At 39.4% G+C, this 18,368-nt stretch overlaps 1 protein-coding gene across 1 annotated transcript in view; it reads right to left on the bottom strand.

The window, feature by feature from the left end:
• Nucleotides 1–17,788, bottom strand: part of RAPH1 (Ras association (RalGDS/AF-6) and pleckstrin homology domains 1) — a 99,851-nt gene extending 82,063 nt beyond the window's left edge. The window contains 1 exon segment of the mRNA XM_052791295.1: nucleotides 17,457–17,788. The gene's annotated coding sequence lies outside the window, so the exon portion shown is untranslated.
• Between the last annotated feature and the right edge of the window lie 580 nt (nucleotides 17,789–18,368).

The following is an 18,368-nucleotide window of genomic DNA, read 5'->3' as shown; positions in this document are numbered from 1 at the left end:
TATACCTTAACTCTAAGTTTTTAAACAGAACCCTAATTGCAACTACAATTTTCGGTTTTCGGTGTTTGAAATGATCTTTCGCTTATGGAAAGATGAAGAGGGACCGCATATTCTGTTTCCTGGAGAAGGAAGAATGACCACTTCCCATTGTCCTTGTCCAGCACAGACACATCTCACTAGCACACTCTCAAGGCTTCCCTAAATTTTTGGTTTTAACAGGCGTACAGAGCTCAGTTCTTAAACAAGGGTACCAGCCAACTACACTCTCAGCTGTGACTATGGTTTCTCACGATACTCTTCGCAAACAGCTTGTTGCCATTGAAAGCAGGGTCTTTGTCTTCCCAATAGCTAGCTCTAAAGGTGATCATGAAACATACATACTGTATTTATTATTATTTCATTATATAGCTGAGAATCAAACCGACAAGCTTTAGAAAACTTCAAGTAAGCAAGTTTGTCAAGACACAAATGTTCCTGCCTGTCTTTGCCATCACATCTTAATATCAGAAGCCATCAAGGCTCATTCTTTCCTGAATTCTGTGGAAAAATGGAAAACTTTGCAAGAAGGCTAACTTATAGATGACTTTTCTCAACTACTCAGATATCTTAATTCATCTTTCCTGCTACAAATGTAACTATACTACCAAAATACTGTTGAAACAAAGAAAAACAAGCAAACAACAGAAAAAACCCACCTTTTACAGACATATTGATGCTACAATAGTTAGAAAAAGCCAAACTTTTTATAGATATTTTATTATTAACACACACTACCTCAGTTTTTTTTCCTACAGAACATAAAAATTCATCTCGTCATATGAAAACAGTTACATGCAATTTCTAAGCATTAAAAATTAGTTAGAAAAACAGGGCTAAAACCAAGCTTATACTGTAATGCGTACTGAATTTGCATCTTGCTTAAAGAGCCATGCCCTTCCTAAGGCAAAATACTACCTCAGTTTACAGTATCGCTGCAGCCAGTGTCAGTTCCTTTCCAAAACACTTAAGCCTGTGTCTACAAGGCTGATCGCCAGTGCTGTCATTTCCTTCAGTATAATTTGGAAAGCAGCAGGAAACATGGCTCACAAGAAATGCAGGAATACCCGACATATGCAAACGAATCAGAATCTACTGTCCACTCTGAGTCCGTTTTTGAAGTCCAACTACGTATGCTCTAATGAAACTTAACCATAGTGAACTCCTCACAGGATTAAGGGTATTCCAGTCAAGAATTCTCACCGATTAATATTTTTCTGCTATATAAAACCAGGACAAACACTTATTCTAGACATACATTCTTTTGGCAGGACTAGAGGAGGAGGTTATATCTAGCTCACAGAAAATTAGGCCACCCATTTCATAAGCAAATATAAACTGCATGTTGAAGTTTGTTAAGCATTTCATAGGTACTCTCCCTCAACAGAAATTTGGAAGAGATTGATTACAAATTCTGCATAGAGCTAGATTAAATATAAATGCAGGAGGAAGGAAGTTCGTATTTACAACCTTGGTCAAACAAAAAACATTATATCATCTTAACAGCTGTGTAACAATTTGGCAAGCCTCAGAGTAAAGTTTTTTTCTGAACATCCCAAAAGAACAATTATTTTTGTTGCCTCAAAAATATCTTCTTTGGCATAAAGACCTCTCCAAGGAATGAGCCAGATGAATAAACTACAGAAGATAACACTAAAAGTGGAATGTGTACCACAATGACTATTTTTACTGCTAAAGCAGCTGTACTGAGTTGACCACACTGTATAAGGAATGTCATTTGTGACACTAGAAATGGTAATTACTTGGACCACATTCACATCTTGTTAAGGACAAGAGTTGGCAAGAAAGAACTGATCTGCATTAATTTGCTGTAGCCAAAATGAGCCACAAAGCAGCAAAAGTAGCTATTTAAAATGTAGGTGACAGCAACCAGTTTAAAAGCCACATTACAATAAGTCTCTTAATTCATTAGCACCTCAATATTTAAAAGCAAAATAATTTCCAAGATGTGTTTGTCTATTGCACTATGAAAAAGTTTATGCAGATGCAGAAGTTTGTGGAGCATTCCATTAGCCTACAGTCTCATTTCCTCAGATTGCTAACATGAGGTGTGAATTGGCTGGAAGATTTTTTTTTAGTTTCATTTTTTTGTAGAAAATATTATTATGCTTGAATCTTAGCCCTCTCAGGCTGAATTAAATCAAAAAAGCAGCACTGTGAAAGGATTTACAATGAAGCTTAAAAAAAACCCAAATTATTTCATGGGTTTTATTGGTTTTCTATCTTCCTTCAGACCTGTAAAAGCCCTTTCAGGTCTAAGTCTTACTGGCAACTTCTTTCTATTATCTTTCCAAAGGATTTATAAAGTTTTGCTGATAGGAGCTACAGCCTAGCACGCCTTAAAGGGCCAACTTGTGACAAATGAGAACAGGTTAACAAGCCAAAAACAGAAATAATTTTTGCAGAGTAATAAATTTCATTTCACCGGGAGCTTTCTGCACATTCTCCCTGCATCCCAACACATCTCTGCAGTAAAGGTACCTTACAATTACTAAAATATACAATTAAATTATTTATGTATACTTATTTAATAACTTCTGCCAGGGACCACATCCAGACTGCAAAGGAATGTTGCACTTGATAGTGCCACATATCTGTTCCCATCAGCAGAAGAGGAACACCGGAATGAAATGGAGCTGCTTCTTTGGAGGTCCTGAAATCTCTGCAGGTGATGGACTCCATCCATCTTCACCCTTCAGAATTAGAGATGTCATTCCATCTCAAAGATGAGGTATTACAGCTCTTACTATGAAATCACCACCTCTGCTTTTTTTTTTTTTCTTTCTTTTTCTTTCTCCTTTTCATTCACAAGAAGCGTGTTACAGGTCATTCATACAGGTCAGGGCATCTCATCTTGTCCACTTACATCACAGCAGGTAGTTTGCTTGACTAACTCTAAAACATGCAGAGGGATGGGTAGAGAACATGGTCCTGTAGCTAGAAATTAAGTTCTTTTGTCAAGGCATCCCCTGACATTAATCTCCCCTCTCCTTCTACTCAATAGTAAAAGTAGACCTAAAACTGTAAAGAAAATGTTTGGTTCCTGATCATCAAAACAAACAAGGAAATTTTTAAAGCTGGAGAATTAGGGCAAGGTAGAACTCTAGCTTTTCAACTGGTATGACACATTAGTAAAAACTAAACATAATGAAATCTAATTTTAAAATGGGTAGTCTAACTTCACTAAAATGTTTTCATAACATTATCAGTGCTTTTTGACTTTAAGCCTAGCATCCAAGAATGCTTTCATCAATGCTTTTCAGGAAGACTTCTAGCAATATAACAGGGCTATCACTTCATTATGGTACTGGAGATCTCTTGATGCAAAGCTCCCACATAAGTATAAACACATTATCACCCCCCTCTCATAATCAAGTACTGAAAGGAGTCAGAAGACCTCTCCTTCCCATCATAAGAACAAGGTTAAGACTAAATGATCTGCAGGGAGCAGCAGACAGTCCAAGGAATTTGTATATGCAAAGTCAGAAAATCAAAGTTTCTCTATAGAAATCTTCTGATCATCTAAAACAAATCAGGTCTTCTCCTTCCAAGAGGAGGTGATAGCAGAAAGGAGAAACACAGTGTTAAAAAGTCAAGAAATATTAGACTTACAATAGTGTATCTGGCATTGGACAACATTACACACATACAAAAGACAGTATGCCATTTAAAATTTAATTTTACAAGTCAAAGACTAGAAGGAAAACCTCAAAAAGCTTTTTCTTAAAAAAAAAGGCATAAAAAACCAACAAAAAACCAACCATGAGACTCCCCACCCCTTTTCAAGGAAAGGAAAACAAATGAGAAAAGCCCAGCTTCTGTAGGAAAAAGAAAAACAAGCCCAAAAGTCAGTGGAAGAAAGTTGGGAAAGATTTCCACACATCGCTGTTCCTGCAGTGCAAAACATTGCTGGTCACATGGACAAAGGATGGATTCCTAGTACACACTGCTATCACTTTCTAGCTGCAACTGTATTAGAGAGGTCAGAAGGTTAGAAAGGAAAAAAACTTTACATTACTTTTATTTACACCAGTATACTAAAAGCACTAGACAAGATGCAGGTAGTATTACCAAGGTAATCCATTACTAAGAGTCCTCAAATACTTAAGTCTCAATAAATAAGTCTCTAGAACATTCCCACAGAGAACATAGTTAGGTTTTGGGGTTGGGTTGGGGTTTTTTTGGATTAAACTACTTATACACAATGTAAGTTTTAAATTGTGCTGGTGAAGCTGAAGCAAATTCTGTTCTCATACAGCTGGATTTGGTGTTCTGTTGAAAATTCTCTTTTGCATTTGACAGAAATCCTCCAACACACTTTGAAGGATGATACATATAAATAGAATAAATAAGGAAGCAATTACCTGGGCAGTTTTCCCATGATATTGAGGGAAGTCGCACAAACAATGAGAAAGCTCAAGATATAGGTCACGTTGTTTTGTCCTCCTTTTACTGTTCAACAGTATTCTAAAATCTTAACCTCTGATATTGCCTGATTATACAGCAGTGTAACAAAAGCCTGACAAAACTGTAATCAGTGCAAAGTTAGTGTAATAACCACTCTTCAAAAGACTGGTCATCAAGGTGCATGCGGAACTTTTAGTCAAGAAACTAGCCAAAATTCATTATTTACTGGACAGTAGCTAGAACAATCAGCAGTGAATGATGCAACAGCTAGGTGCTAGTATGCTATAACATCAGTTGCAGCTGTTCTGTCAGAGCTGCCAGTGGACGTTCGCACTTATTAAGGGAACTGACTGGCCGTGGTCCCATGGCAATACTGCTGAGAATGACTACCAGGAATCCATGCCTGGCTGTTAGCACTATTTCTGTGTCACTGTCTCTATCCATTCAGTGCAACCACTAATGACATCTGGAGATGAAACAGCTCAATCACAAGCCAGAGCATGCCCCACAACATCCCTTATGAAGAAATACCTGTAAAAAAAATGGGATGCATCCTAAGACCTTGTTTATTCCTGGTCTCAACTCATCATCTGATGTCACAACCCTCTCTCAGAAGAAAACAATTAAAAGAGCAATACCTCTGTGGAATCATTCACAGCCTTCTGTGCCAAGTAGTAAGGTCAATTCTAATGGTACCTCTTTCCATTTCGATTATTCCTGACAGTTTATATTTTTTAAAATCAAGTCACAGAAAGCAAGTTCTCAGCCCCTTCTTCAATTCTTGTGCATCATCTAAAGAATTTCTCCCAGCTGAGGAGAATATGTACAAAGCACAGGACCAGCATAGCTAACTATACTATCCAACCTTCCCCCATGTGCATTTTGAGATGGGGAACACAAAGAACAATATTCTGTCCAGTTCTCAGTGGACACTATCTCCTGTGGGACAATTCTAGCCACAAAACTTAAGAGCATGCACGCAAACATAAGCCCAAATACAGAAAGGAATTGAGCACAGAAGAAAGGATTTTTCTACCTATCCAGTTTCAAATCAAGCAGCATTTCAGAAGCAAACATTCCAAGACCAATACCCCAAACCCAAAAAGAGGACAAGAGGGCTACACATACAACTTTCAAATCTCCTCATTGTCTGCAACTCAAGAACTGGAAGACTGTATAAAGAAAAAAAACATGCATGTAACAAGACGTGGTGGTTCAAAGATGGCAAGGACAGCATTTAATCCATAATATAATGCTTCCTCTGTGGCAGACCTAACTTTCTCTTTTTATAAATAATGTCCTATTCCTCAAGACACTATAAAAGATCAGCAATACACAGAGGGCACAAATCAATTTTTTTACAGAATGCAGAGTCATTAATATCATTTCAGTGTTAATCCTGCTCATCTTTGGAAAGAAAAAGGTCAGAGTTAGTTACAGACAGATTTTCTAAACATGATCTATAAAATACATTAAGCATAGGGGCAATAAAAATATGAAAACTACATAGTTATCAATCTGTATTCCATTAAATACCAGGCTACTGCATGCACACCTAATGATAGGAAGATCATCACTATTTACTAGTGTTGAAATACAAGCCTCAAACCATATGTTCAAACTAGTTCCATGTAACTACATAGACTATTCTTGATGCACACAGGACCAGACTGCTGCTACTCTCCCCCAACTCCCTGGTGAAATGTTACTAATCACATTATAGATGCAAGCAGAATTTCAGAAATTACAAAAAAAAAATATTAAATAAACTAAGGGTTTCTTTTACTGGACCTTCAATTCCCCCACAAAGTAGTGTTCTTTAGTTTAACAGATGACTCCATCACAGCACTACAGTTATCCACAACGAGTTGTGTCAGGCAAAATTTTAAGTTTTCTTTTCAAAAAGTGAACTAATAATACAACATTTTAACAGGTTAACCATCTATGTATTCCAAATTCTATTTTAAAAAACCCAACTTCATACCATACATACTACTGTTTTGAACAATGACTATCACTATACTCCAAAAAGTTTGATACTTCAGTCTGAGTGTCTTGGAATAAACAGACATGATAAAAGGTGATGATTTAAGATGCATACTTTGTATACAATATCCAGATACAAAACAATATATTTAATCATACTGCAAAAACAAGAAAAGCCCTACTTTTGAATATATGTTAGTCCGATATTCCTGTCAATAATCCTGCCCAAATCATGCTAAAATACCAACATTTTAAGGAAAGCAATCCAGCAAAAGTCATTTTAGGAATGAAGAAGCAGCTGCTGAATTTATCAGTAGGCTATGCCTTCTCAACTCTCATGGCACATCATAACATAGTGAAAGCATGCGCAGTTGTAAACCCAAATATTTAAATCCATATGGGAAGGCAAAAAGAATGCAGACAACATAAGGTCAGCTGCAATTTTTAACATTTTCATAAGAGAACAGCTGGCCCTTTATCTTGCTTTTCAACCCACTCTAAACTAGAAAAATAAAGATTTAGGCAACTTTAACTGGAACAATGTACTACACAAGACATATCAATATCCTGGAACATTTTGTCATGTTTCATCAGATCACGTATATAGAAATGTTGTTCTTAAATGCTCACAGCCTGTCAAGAGTTGTATCAAAGAGTATGCCAGACTAAGTTTATCTCAGAAAGTTAATAATGAGCATAAATACAGAAAACTAGAAAGTTCTGGCCTTCCAGTTTCAGGTGAGGTACATTTTAAACAAAAGGAAGACTGTGTACCTTCAAGATTGAAAAAAAAAAAAAAAAATGGAGAGGTGGAATCCAAGCTCGGAAAGTAGGGGTTTCATTATGCTCTACAAAATGGAGAAACTAAATGAAGTCTTAGGAAGACATTGCTTTAAAGCACATTCTCCTGTTTTACAAACACTTTAGACCTATTTCATTACTGTTTTCAGGTTCAACTCTCATTTCTCAAATGCTAATGCACCTTTTACTTTACAGTGTACAAAGACATGAGGTTGGCCTGTGGTCACATTATACAGGGACATAGCAATTAGTGTTGTCATCTTCAAAACAAGAAAGTATATACTTCACAAGAATCAGCAGAAAATGTAAATCATCAGAAGGTACTAGATTTGAGGAATATTTTAAAAGTCACAGATAATACAGTAACATGCCTTATGTACTGCACTCAGATCAGTCTTTAGGCCAGAAAGCAAGCAACAGCAGTTCAATTTAAACTCTTTGTGACAATGATAGCAGACAGCCAGACCATTAAACCCTAGTAATTTGTGTCAAGTGACAATGGTTTTTTCCTACACTGTGTATTTTAAATTTAAAGGCCACACAAACCTAATATAATTTTGAAGGATCCAGGCCCAGAAAAAAAGACGACACAAAATCATTCCCCAAACTTTTGGGCACAACGGTCTATCCCAGCTAATCTCCTACATGACACCTGTAAATACATTACTACCTGGTACTTCAGGAGGATGAAGATTAAGTGACACTGCTTTTCAAAAAGAGAGACACTCAAGTCATCACATTTCAGAAATGAAACACCACTGAAGTTGAAAGTGCACAGTCTGAAAATACTTTGTTTGCTCTACACTGGACTTTCAACCCCACAATGCACACTAGTCATTCCAGGAATATTCCATTCCAGTTGATAAAAAATAATCTAAGATTTTTCATTACAAAGTAGTAATAAATAATTCCAAGTGTTTGTTGGTTTTTTAAATTGTTGTTGGTTTTGAGGACCTTCTGAAGTTTTTGCATAGATTCAAGATAAATAGGGATAAGCAATATCAAAATAGCAAGTTTCTTTCAAGCTAATCACAAGCACTTAAGTGGGGTTTTGGTAGGTTTGTTTTCGATTTTAACGGGAAAGTCTCTGATTTTCACTAACTAGGATAGCAAGCACAAAAGGTTAAGCTGTATACTGTACTATCAACTGGAGTTTAGTTAATACAGAGCAGTCTTCGTAAAGACACTGTATGTTTCACTTCAAGAACTGTGACATGGATACCTCATTCCTCCTAAAAATTTCACTCATTTCCTTATTGCTTCAATTTTCTGCTCTGCCAGCTACCAGAAGGGAAGACAACATTCACGCTTTTCTATGCAGCCCTCCTCCTTCCATTTAATTGCTGAAAATGAGACTTCTCACTTCTGCTATGCTTCTTAGAAACTGTCTTTGAGGTCCCTAATCCAGAACAACTGAACATTTCTTTAGGAAAAAAATCTCTTTCCTTCTTCCCTGGGCAGGAATTTATTGTTGGTACTCACATCAATCTGACAAACAGCCTTCCAGTTTCACAGAACTGATCATAAGATATCACTAAGTTACTTATTGATAGACATACCTAAGTAGAGATGAAAGAAAAAGTGTTCTGAAACGCAGCTTCAGGCAGAGTTGTTCTCCTGACCTGTGAGGTGCCCCGAGATGGCCAAAGGAATTCACAAGTTTTAGTCAGTATTACTACCTTGCAAAGTTACTAGTGAGTGAAAACTACTGGCTTTCCCCCCCAACCCGCTAAATAAAATGCCACTATTTAACAGACACAAGTGCTTTTCTTAAAGCCCTCAGACACAACTATTGTTAAGTAAAAATCCAAACTACTAGAAATGTTGGTCACTGATAACACACAACAAACTTGCAGAATGTTTTTCCGGGAATAGCGTGCAATCATCCATGTTTCTATCAAAGCCACTCAGAACTACATGTCCAAGCAGGTCATTCTCTTAAGTCACTCATTAAAAAGATAAGTGTCAACCTCCTTGGAGAACAGAGGTCTGTAAGGCATCTTTCTTTAAAGACGCAGAACAACTTGAGGAGTTTTTTTCCACTATGGGAATTTTTTTTTTTTTAAACGCACTGTAAAACACATTTGTGTAAAAGGTCTTTAGTCACCTCTGAAGAACAATGATTACAGACACCTGGGAAGTCCAAACTTGCACTTGTATATTAAAACAGATTCCAACACTGATTAACTCAATTTTAAATGGTGCAACAAGATCACAGTGATCCTTCTAGCAAGGAGAAAAGCAGGAAGCAAAATTACTAAGGATAAAAAGAGAGCCTGGAATGCTTGGCTTCTGGCATGGCATCAAAAATCCTATGCAAGATGCCTCATCACTATACAGGCATGAACTACAGGCAAGTCAGGATGAAATTGAAAACAACCATACACGAGAAGGAAACTGCCCAGGAATAGTCAACAGTGCAATACCAGCGACTGAGGCTTTATTTTAAGTCCAGACACAACCCATCAGTAACGTACCTCCCATAGAACAACTGAGGAACCTCCCTGGGCAAAGAACATTGTCCTCACTTCTGAACAAAGCCAGAGTGGATATGGCATTTATTTCAGATAGGGTGTCTTGTCCTTGTAGATACAGAGTTTCAGAGTTAACACAAATTGAAGAACTTCAGATCTTAACTTATCTTTGTGTATTCCCATCCAATGATATGAGAAAACCTGAGGGAACACTGTCTTGGTCATAATGAAATGGTTTCACATTTGTTAGAGAGTATTTCTCTTCCCACCTAATTCAATACTTCTTGTTCTAAACCATAAAGAGGAGGAGTAACAAGCAATGAGCTCAGACACAAAGTAGAAAAAAACCAGGATTAAAATTAAGGCAATTAGTATGCAACTACAGTCTTTCTGCAAAACTAATAAACTTCCCGTGCCAATTTCACCTTTGGAAGATCATCATTAGGCTGCAAAAATCAGTCTCATTCATGAGATGTTTGAAAACATCTTGAAAACGTATTGTTTTCAATATTGAGCTAGAACCCATCCCAGTTTTGTAAACCAGCTTTCCTAAATAAGTACAGATAACATTTGTCATGTAGATAGGAAAACAAATTAGTTTACAAAATCATGGTGCAAAGTATTTCCTACAACAGATTCTGAAACCCTGGATAGATGCCTTTTAATACTTCTAAGATACAAATAGCAGCCTAGAAGGGAGTTTGTCTCTATTTTTAAAAATGCTTTTACATCCCAGAGATAAAAGAACCTATAATCATGGTCTAGGAAGACATATACAAGGATGTAGCTTCTCCTCTCTCAACAGCTCCCCAAAGGTAGAACCTTTCACCGCAACTCATCGCCCCTTCAATTTTACCAATTTGGCATGCTGTGGATCATGCTGACAACGGCATCACAGAACTTAGGTGGATTAAATCTCACCAGTCTCTTCTTTTTAAGAGTATTTTTAACACACAACAGTTTAGTGATCACTAAAGCTACTTAAGACCTAAGGATATTTCTGCCAGGAAAAGCATAAGGAAAAAAAAAAAAATTGTCTCTCATCTCAATTGCTTCTCTTTTGCTCTTATTAATACCATTTCATTAAGGGACCTACTAGAAAAAAAGACTGAGTGGAACATACAGTTCTTGAGACTGGGTCAGCACTGTCAGAGATGCAAGCAGAGACAACTGCAAACCTGTGGTTATTCCAGGCATAGCAAATTCATCTCTACGGAGATTCACGACTGGAAGAAGTTTATAAACAATGCATGGAGCAACTTTACTTCCTCCAAAGAACCTGCACATTTGTTTTGCTAATGCTATCTTCTACAGCATCTATAACAAAGCCTATCTGTGACATCTCATCATGAGGAGATGGAAAGAGGAGAGACAGAAAGCCAGCAAGCATGTACACAAGCTGTTTCCTTCCGAACATGTGTCTTTTCACTGATGGTATATCACAAGGATTAAATCAGCAGCTTCACAGAGTTAAATGTAAGAGTACCACTACAAAGCTACGAGCCCTTTGACAGAGAGGAAAATCTGTCAAACACAGTTTCAGTATACTTTCTCACTGATTAAACCAAATAGGCATTTTAGACAGAGAGATATTTCATCATAATAATCAATAAAACGATTTAAAAGAAATCCAGAGACATTAAAAAAAACGCTAGATTTTTTTTTTCATCACTGACTGAAACAACACAGTTAGGGCAAAACTGTCTTAGCACCATCTGTAAGATCCAAAAAGAATGAAATTCCACGCCAAAAAAACCTTTATGAATTCTATGTTGTAACGGTAGCATTTTTCACAGTAGGCAGTATCTCATTCAACTTTTAGTGTTGCACTTAACTCAGCAGGCAATTTTATGACATATATTGAAGGGATTTAACTGCAAAGGTGATATCAGAGTAAGAATTCAACCATTTGAGATGGGATTATTTTATCATCAATGCTTGATACATATTCATTATTTGCACTTCTAACACTATTTAATGACATAGCCTTCAAAATCCAATTTTACAGGCAGATGATGCAGATTTACCGATTACAGTTTCAGTAAGGCTAGTAATTAAGTCTTTTGGACATTTCTGAAAACATTTTTCTTTTTACGATGACTAACTGGATTTCAGACAATAAAGTAAAATTTTGCACAGAATAATCCTTGAAGAGTTTGCAGCACTTCCTCAAAGAACCTGCGGAGTTTTTCACAAGTCACTGATACACAACAGTAGGACAGTAGAAGCAGAAACTACTTGCTTGACAACAGTTTTAGTTTGGAGGAGCACTTTTACAAGCACTCCGTAACCAAGTTCAGACATTAAGACTATGATCACATAGAATGAACTACCTTTTCTATGCTAAAGATGGCTGCTCTTAAAGCAGAAAAGTGGTAACTGATGACAGAATTTGCATCAGGATGAAGTCTATCCATGTATCATTGGAAAGCAACAAGCTCTACTTGTAGCTTTTCTTTAGGGGGCAAACTACGAAACTGCTCCTTCCTACTGGAAGAGCCACTAAGGCAACAATTCAAAAAACAACTAGGAGAAGTAATTGTATTGCACACCTCAACTCTAAGCACAGTACAGTTACACTGTTTTTTATTTTTTTTCCAGCCCAGTATTAAGGACAAAAAGATATCCCAGGAATACTACAGGTCCTACAAATATGGCAAATTGGTAAGTCTTTGGGAAGAGGGCAGGACAAGATGAGATAATCACAGCACTGACAGTAGCAAAGGACCCTATGCCAGCAATAGGCAGTGGACTTCAACTCTCACTATAACATGAACAGAAGTTTCTGCCAGTCCCCATTCAACTGCTCCCAAAGCTTTCTGAAGGGTAAAGTTATTGGAGAGCATGAAGGATGCCCATTAGTCTCCCTCCAGCCCCTTTCTGTATATATGTTTTATTTAGCATATTTTTGCACTTCATACATACATTTGAGAGAAACGAGCAGGTTCTCTATTCTTCTCCAATACTTTTTAGATGAAAATGTAATACTGACAAGTAATAAAACTGAAGAGAGCCACGAAACTGGAGAATGATGTCACTTCTTGCTCCTGTTTCTTTCTAATCCTGATCTGCTAGAAATCAGCCATTGTGCTGTCATAAACAGTAGGAAACAGTAAGGTGATTCGGATCTGTGCTTAACACAGCTTAAGCAAAAGAGCACTGCGTTTTAGTATATGAGCACAACTTGCTATTCTAAATACTTACATTGACAGAGTACTGACACCCTTACACAGTATGAAACCATTTCAGCAGATGTCAAATACAACAATTAGAACAATACAACATTAACGTTCCAATAAGGGATGATATTTAAGGTAATTTTCACACAAGATGAAAACAACCCTCATTCAGATTACCATTTGCTCTATGCAACAGCAGTACATTTTTATCAGCAACAACTTGCGTTCTTGAACACTTCAAAATATTTACTCAAGTAAATATATCATAAAAGTTTTGCTACTGTGTATAGCAATTCCCCTCACCAGACTCACTATAATATTCTTGTATAAAAACTTTCACCTTACACACCGCTCTCCTAAAAAGACCAGAGGCAATGGAGATTCAATCACCTTTCTGATTACATCAATTTAATCTGATGAATTTCTGAGACTAGAAATTCAGTAACAGGTAAAAATTATGTTATATGACTAAAAGGTTTGAAAACTATTTTTATAGTAGCTCTGGAATTCCTCCCCCCACTCCCCTCACCCCAGTCCTCTCTATAGAATTCAACTAACTCATCATGATATAAGATGGCAAAAAATAATTTCCCTAATATTTAACCTCAGGCCAGTTTCAAATTCTCGTGCACATCACATTCCTCCATACAATTCCGAACAAACAGAGTGATAGCTCACAGAACAAGACATTTCAAGCGCTCTTCATTAATAGATCTATTAAAAAAAAGCAAGCTCAACAAAAATATTATTCTATGTAACATCTTGCATTAAACACTTCAACAAAAGCCTCTCCCAGCAAATAATTAAAATTACTATTTAGGACAAAATAGAGAAGTGACTTAAATTCATTGAAAAGTCAAAAAATATCAGCCAATGTATCTGGATCAAGTTGCATAAAAAGTATGCTGCAGACAGTTTTCTTAGTCTTTATAAGATTTGCAACTATGACGACGATTATTAGCAACCTGAATCATCAAGGAATTTTACTTGTCTTTCTCACAGGGACTGATATGCTTAACTGGATTGTTATTACCAATTTCTAGTACTAACCTCTTGAAAATAATATGTCATTTTCAATGAACACAGTTTTTAAGTGATGATAATGCTTGCAAATTAACAAAAAGAAACTTAAATCCCTTGCCTGTCTGAAGAACAATTATAATAGCAATTATAGTGCCAGTTTCTTCACTAGCATTCCTTAACCTTGTAGACATTGCTACAGATGGAGAGCATTCAATATGTGTACTCACTCAAAATCTGTGACTGCCAATCACGATAGAGATATTTTCTGAACCTTTAAAAGGACCTACTCAATACAACAACTTTGGTTTTGTAAGCTACATTTCATTAAATAAAATTAACATTCCACACAGAAATACGTTAAACACAAGTACTCAGCAGTCTGCTGTCATTTCTACGTATTATTAAACCTTAGCAATAAAACAGATCTGGATTGCCCCTTTTTATAAGGCTTGTTTATCTGAGATTGCCTGATTCAGCTGTAAATCAACATACATTTTCTTCTAGCAATCGCAGAGAATGGATACGTATTTTGTGATGTTTCACACCCTTCAGTGTTTGGTTTATTGTTGGGGGCTGAAATACAAGTTCGACATTTTTGGCTTTGCTAAGTGCCTGTAACAAGTTCTAGATTTAATCAGCAGGGTCCTCAGTATGAACAGATGTTAATGGGAAGCTGTGAAGCACATTTTTTCAGTTCTACTTGAAAATTCAGTAATAAATCTATTGTTTAATATAACAGAAAAGGCAGTGTGATTATTTTGCAACCTTTGGCTTCATTTGTAACACAAGAGATTTGGATTTTTCTACTATTAAGAATGTGATCTAAATTACTTAACGGCTGGGATCTTCAGCACTATTCTTCTTCATATTTGCCTAACTGGCTTAGTCACTCAGACTTAACTCTGTCCCAGTTTGATAGATTTTTTTTTTTTTTTCCCCTCCAGTGGCTGAGAGACATTTGAAGAAGGCAGGCAGGTTGTATGACCAGTAAAGATCAGATTAATACAGCATAAAGATGTTCAATTAAGAGCACAAAGAAATAACTATTTCTGGCTAGAAAAGGTAGCTGATTTTATTAAAAATCTTGATGCTAGAGGAAGAGATAAAGGAGCACATGTTCATATTCTTGCAAAATTCAAATAAAGAAGCAACACAATAGCTTTACAGCTAAAAAAAATGTCAGTGGTTTGGGGGGAAGGGAGAAATGAGGCAATATCCACATACTCTGATACTCAGAAGACTGAGACACTCTGTTGAAAAATAAAGCCTCTTAAAATCAATCATAGTGAACCATCACCTACAACAGTTACCACAGCAGTCTCATATACCCCTTTAAACCAACAGGTGTTCTCTGTACCATGGCTTACCCTATTAAGAAAGGAACAGGCTGCAATATACAGGCAGTTCAAAACAGTTTATGTCAATGCACTACTCCATTGGAAAAAAACTATTTGAAATTCAAACCTGAAGGCAGTGGTCTCAAGATATTACACAAGGAAGGCAGATTGAAGCTTATATAAAATTTGTCAGTGTTCCTTTTCACATTATTTTTTATATTCTTTTGAGAAATTAACAGCTGGTAAACTACATTGCTTTCCCTAACTGTGGCTTATCTCTCAACAATACTTTTTCTGTCTCTGTCATCCCATGCTGAGTCAGAGAAACAGCGGTAGGAGGACTCTTCATTGCATGCCATATGAGTCTAAAAACCAAGCCATTTTAAGGAAATATGTATCTGAGAATTAAATTTGTAGGAGGGCAATAAATAAACTCCTTAGTGCCACTTACCTCCTTGTTCTACAAAAGCAAAAAGCCTCCCTAATGTGGATTTCTGTAAGGTAATTTGAGTGTCACCCACCAATATGAAAAACCACATACCAGCTTAGGTGCAGAGAAACAGTTCTATATTCCACTATCCACCACACCTACCCAAGAAGGAGGATATCAACATATTAAATATGGACATGTCTACATCTTTATATAACTTACGTGTAAAATATTCCCTAGAACTGAAACTTATGACCTATACTTTTACTCTTCAAGATGATTTAGCAAGTGATTTTTCTATTCCTCTATTTTAACAGGAAAATTCTCAGCAGAGAAAAGCTGATTAAACAGACAGTAAAATAGGAAGATTTGCTGGTTTAGACATATTGTTTCAATAAACATCTAAATTCATTCATCAATAAACATCTAAATTCATTTTTCTGCTCAAAGGTGTTTTACAAGCTAATGTGTCTGTGTCTGGAGGACAGCAGAGTTGGGGGGGAACAGACAAAAAGAGGCAATTTGTTTAAAATGGAGTGACTGTGATTCTACAGTCTCACAAAACAGTAGTTCCCATTCCTCCATCACACGAATAGCAATGTCAAGATATTAGCCATGTGAAATAGTATACTTGTGCCAAACCGAGGGTACCGATACTCTTCCAGTAAAAGAGGAATTATACTGCTGTTGTCCCATTCTGAATACCTATAACCAAGTAAAAACATAAAACGCCTTGAAATACTAGTAAAAATGATAAAATGCAAAGACAGTGCCCAAACACACAGGTGACTATTTTCTGCCACACAAGATAACAAATCCAAAAGAAGTAACACCTTCCAAAATGAACAGATAAGTCACTGGCTTCTTAAAACAACTAGCATTAATGCAGGAGAAAAATAAGTATACCTATATGAATTTTACACAGGTCATGTGACACTCATGTATACAGACACTCCTCCTTTCCCTCCCACTATCAATGATTTTCCCCATGCAGAAAAAATAATATACCACTCTCCCCCATCTTCATGAAAACCAATGCAGACACCAGCCTTGCTTGGGAGGCTCTTCACAAACCAGCCTGCATATGGCTAAAAAGCTTAAAAGATTTCAGGGTGGGTTTTTTGGTGTATTTTTTTTCCTTTTTTTTTAAGCAAAACATTATAACCAACAATCCAAACCAATTTTTCCTTTCTTGCACCAGGAAAGAGAATTTGAGCGTGTTTGGTTCCCCGGGGTCGCACAGAGAGACTTGGCAATGCCTGTGCAGAGGACTCGACTGCCCGCAGCTCCACAGGGTGGAGACTCACCCAAGCTGACATTGTCTGGATGCCACAGACTACATCCCTCCCGCATCCTTGGTTTACTTCCCAGCCTCTCCTGAGGCATGCCTTACACGAAGAAAAGCCGGGGGGGGGGGGGGGGGGGGAGAGACACACACGCAAAAAACCTCCACCAGTCATCAGCGTTCCAAAGCCCATTTTGAAAAAATCACCCGATGGTATTCGGGGCGTGGAGGGGCGCAGGACACCGACCGTGGGCCGTTCAATCCTCACCCCTCTCGCACTCCTTCGCTCCCGTCCTCCCCGCCCAGCCCCCGGCCGCAGCGGTCCTTCAGCGGCCCCCGCCCCGCCGCCGGGCTGAGGGGAGGCGGCAGGAAACACCGCCCCCCGCCCGCCACGGCCCGGCAGACGCCCGCCGGCTCTCCCACCGCCGCCGCCGCCCCCCTCAAAAAAAACGACAAGAAGGCGGCTCCACCACTCACCTCGCCCCGGCTCCGGGGAAGCCCCCGGCGGGCTGGCGGGCAGCGGCGACTCCCCACAAAATAGAGGGGCGAAGCGGCGGGCACACCCGGGCTCCGCTCCGCCTGCAGACCCCCGCGGCTGCGGCTGCTGCTGCTGCTGCTCCTCCCGCCGCCGCTAATGGTGGCCGCCGATACCCGTTCCCGCTGCCGCTCCCTTCCTTTCCCGTTTCCTTGTTTCCGCCGAGCGCAGAACCGCCTCCGCCCGGCGGCCGGCGACGCGTCCCTGCCCGGCAGCGGAGGCACCGCTCTCTCCACGCCGCTGCCGCCCCAACGCTCGCCGCCGCTCCGGGCTCCCCCCCACCGCTCACTTCCGGCGCGCAGGCCGCACCTCGCCCCGCCCCGCCAGCGCCCGTCGTGAGGGGGGGGCGGCGAGGGCCCCTCAGTGGCGGGGCAGCCGCCGGCCGTTGGGCGCGCGGGGGGCGGTTGGGCGCGCGAGCGGCGGTTGGGCGGTTGGCGCGCGGGGGGCGGCCGGGCGTGGTGCCGGGGTGCCCTGGCGAGCGCCGCCGTCCCCGCCCCCGGGGCCGGTGGCTCTCGCCCAGGCGGTCGCGTTGCCGAGGCTCGCGGAGCAGGTCCGCCCGGACCTGGCGGCGGCGGGCCCGCTTTCGGCGGGCGCTGGCCGTGCCCCGGGCGGCTTGCGGCAGGGAACGCGCGGTGCGGTTCCGTACGCAGCTACAGGCGCTGGGGGACCTTCCCCGTCCCGCGCCCATCACCGAGGGTTTCTGTAGGCAGCAAATTCCCAAATCTTGGAAAAGCTACGGAAACCCTCGGTCGTGAGTCCCGGAGAGCCGGCAGCGGCTGCCCTGGGCCAGCCCCGGACCGCGCCGCCTCAGCCACGCTCTCCCCGGGCTGGGCGTTTGCCCCTATTTCTCATCC

The sequence above is a fragment of the Harpia harpyja genome, chromosome 7 (assembly GCF_026419915.1).
Source record: "Harpia harpyja isolate bHarHar1 chromosome 7, bHarHar1 primary haplotype, whole genome shotgun sequence".
In the NCBI taxonomy this organism is placed as follows: domain Eukaryota; kingdom Metazoa; phylum Chordata; class Aves; order Accipitriformes; family Accipitridae; genus Harpia; species Harpia harpyja.
This window is presented reverse-complemented; position numbering and strand designations above follow the sequence as displayed.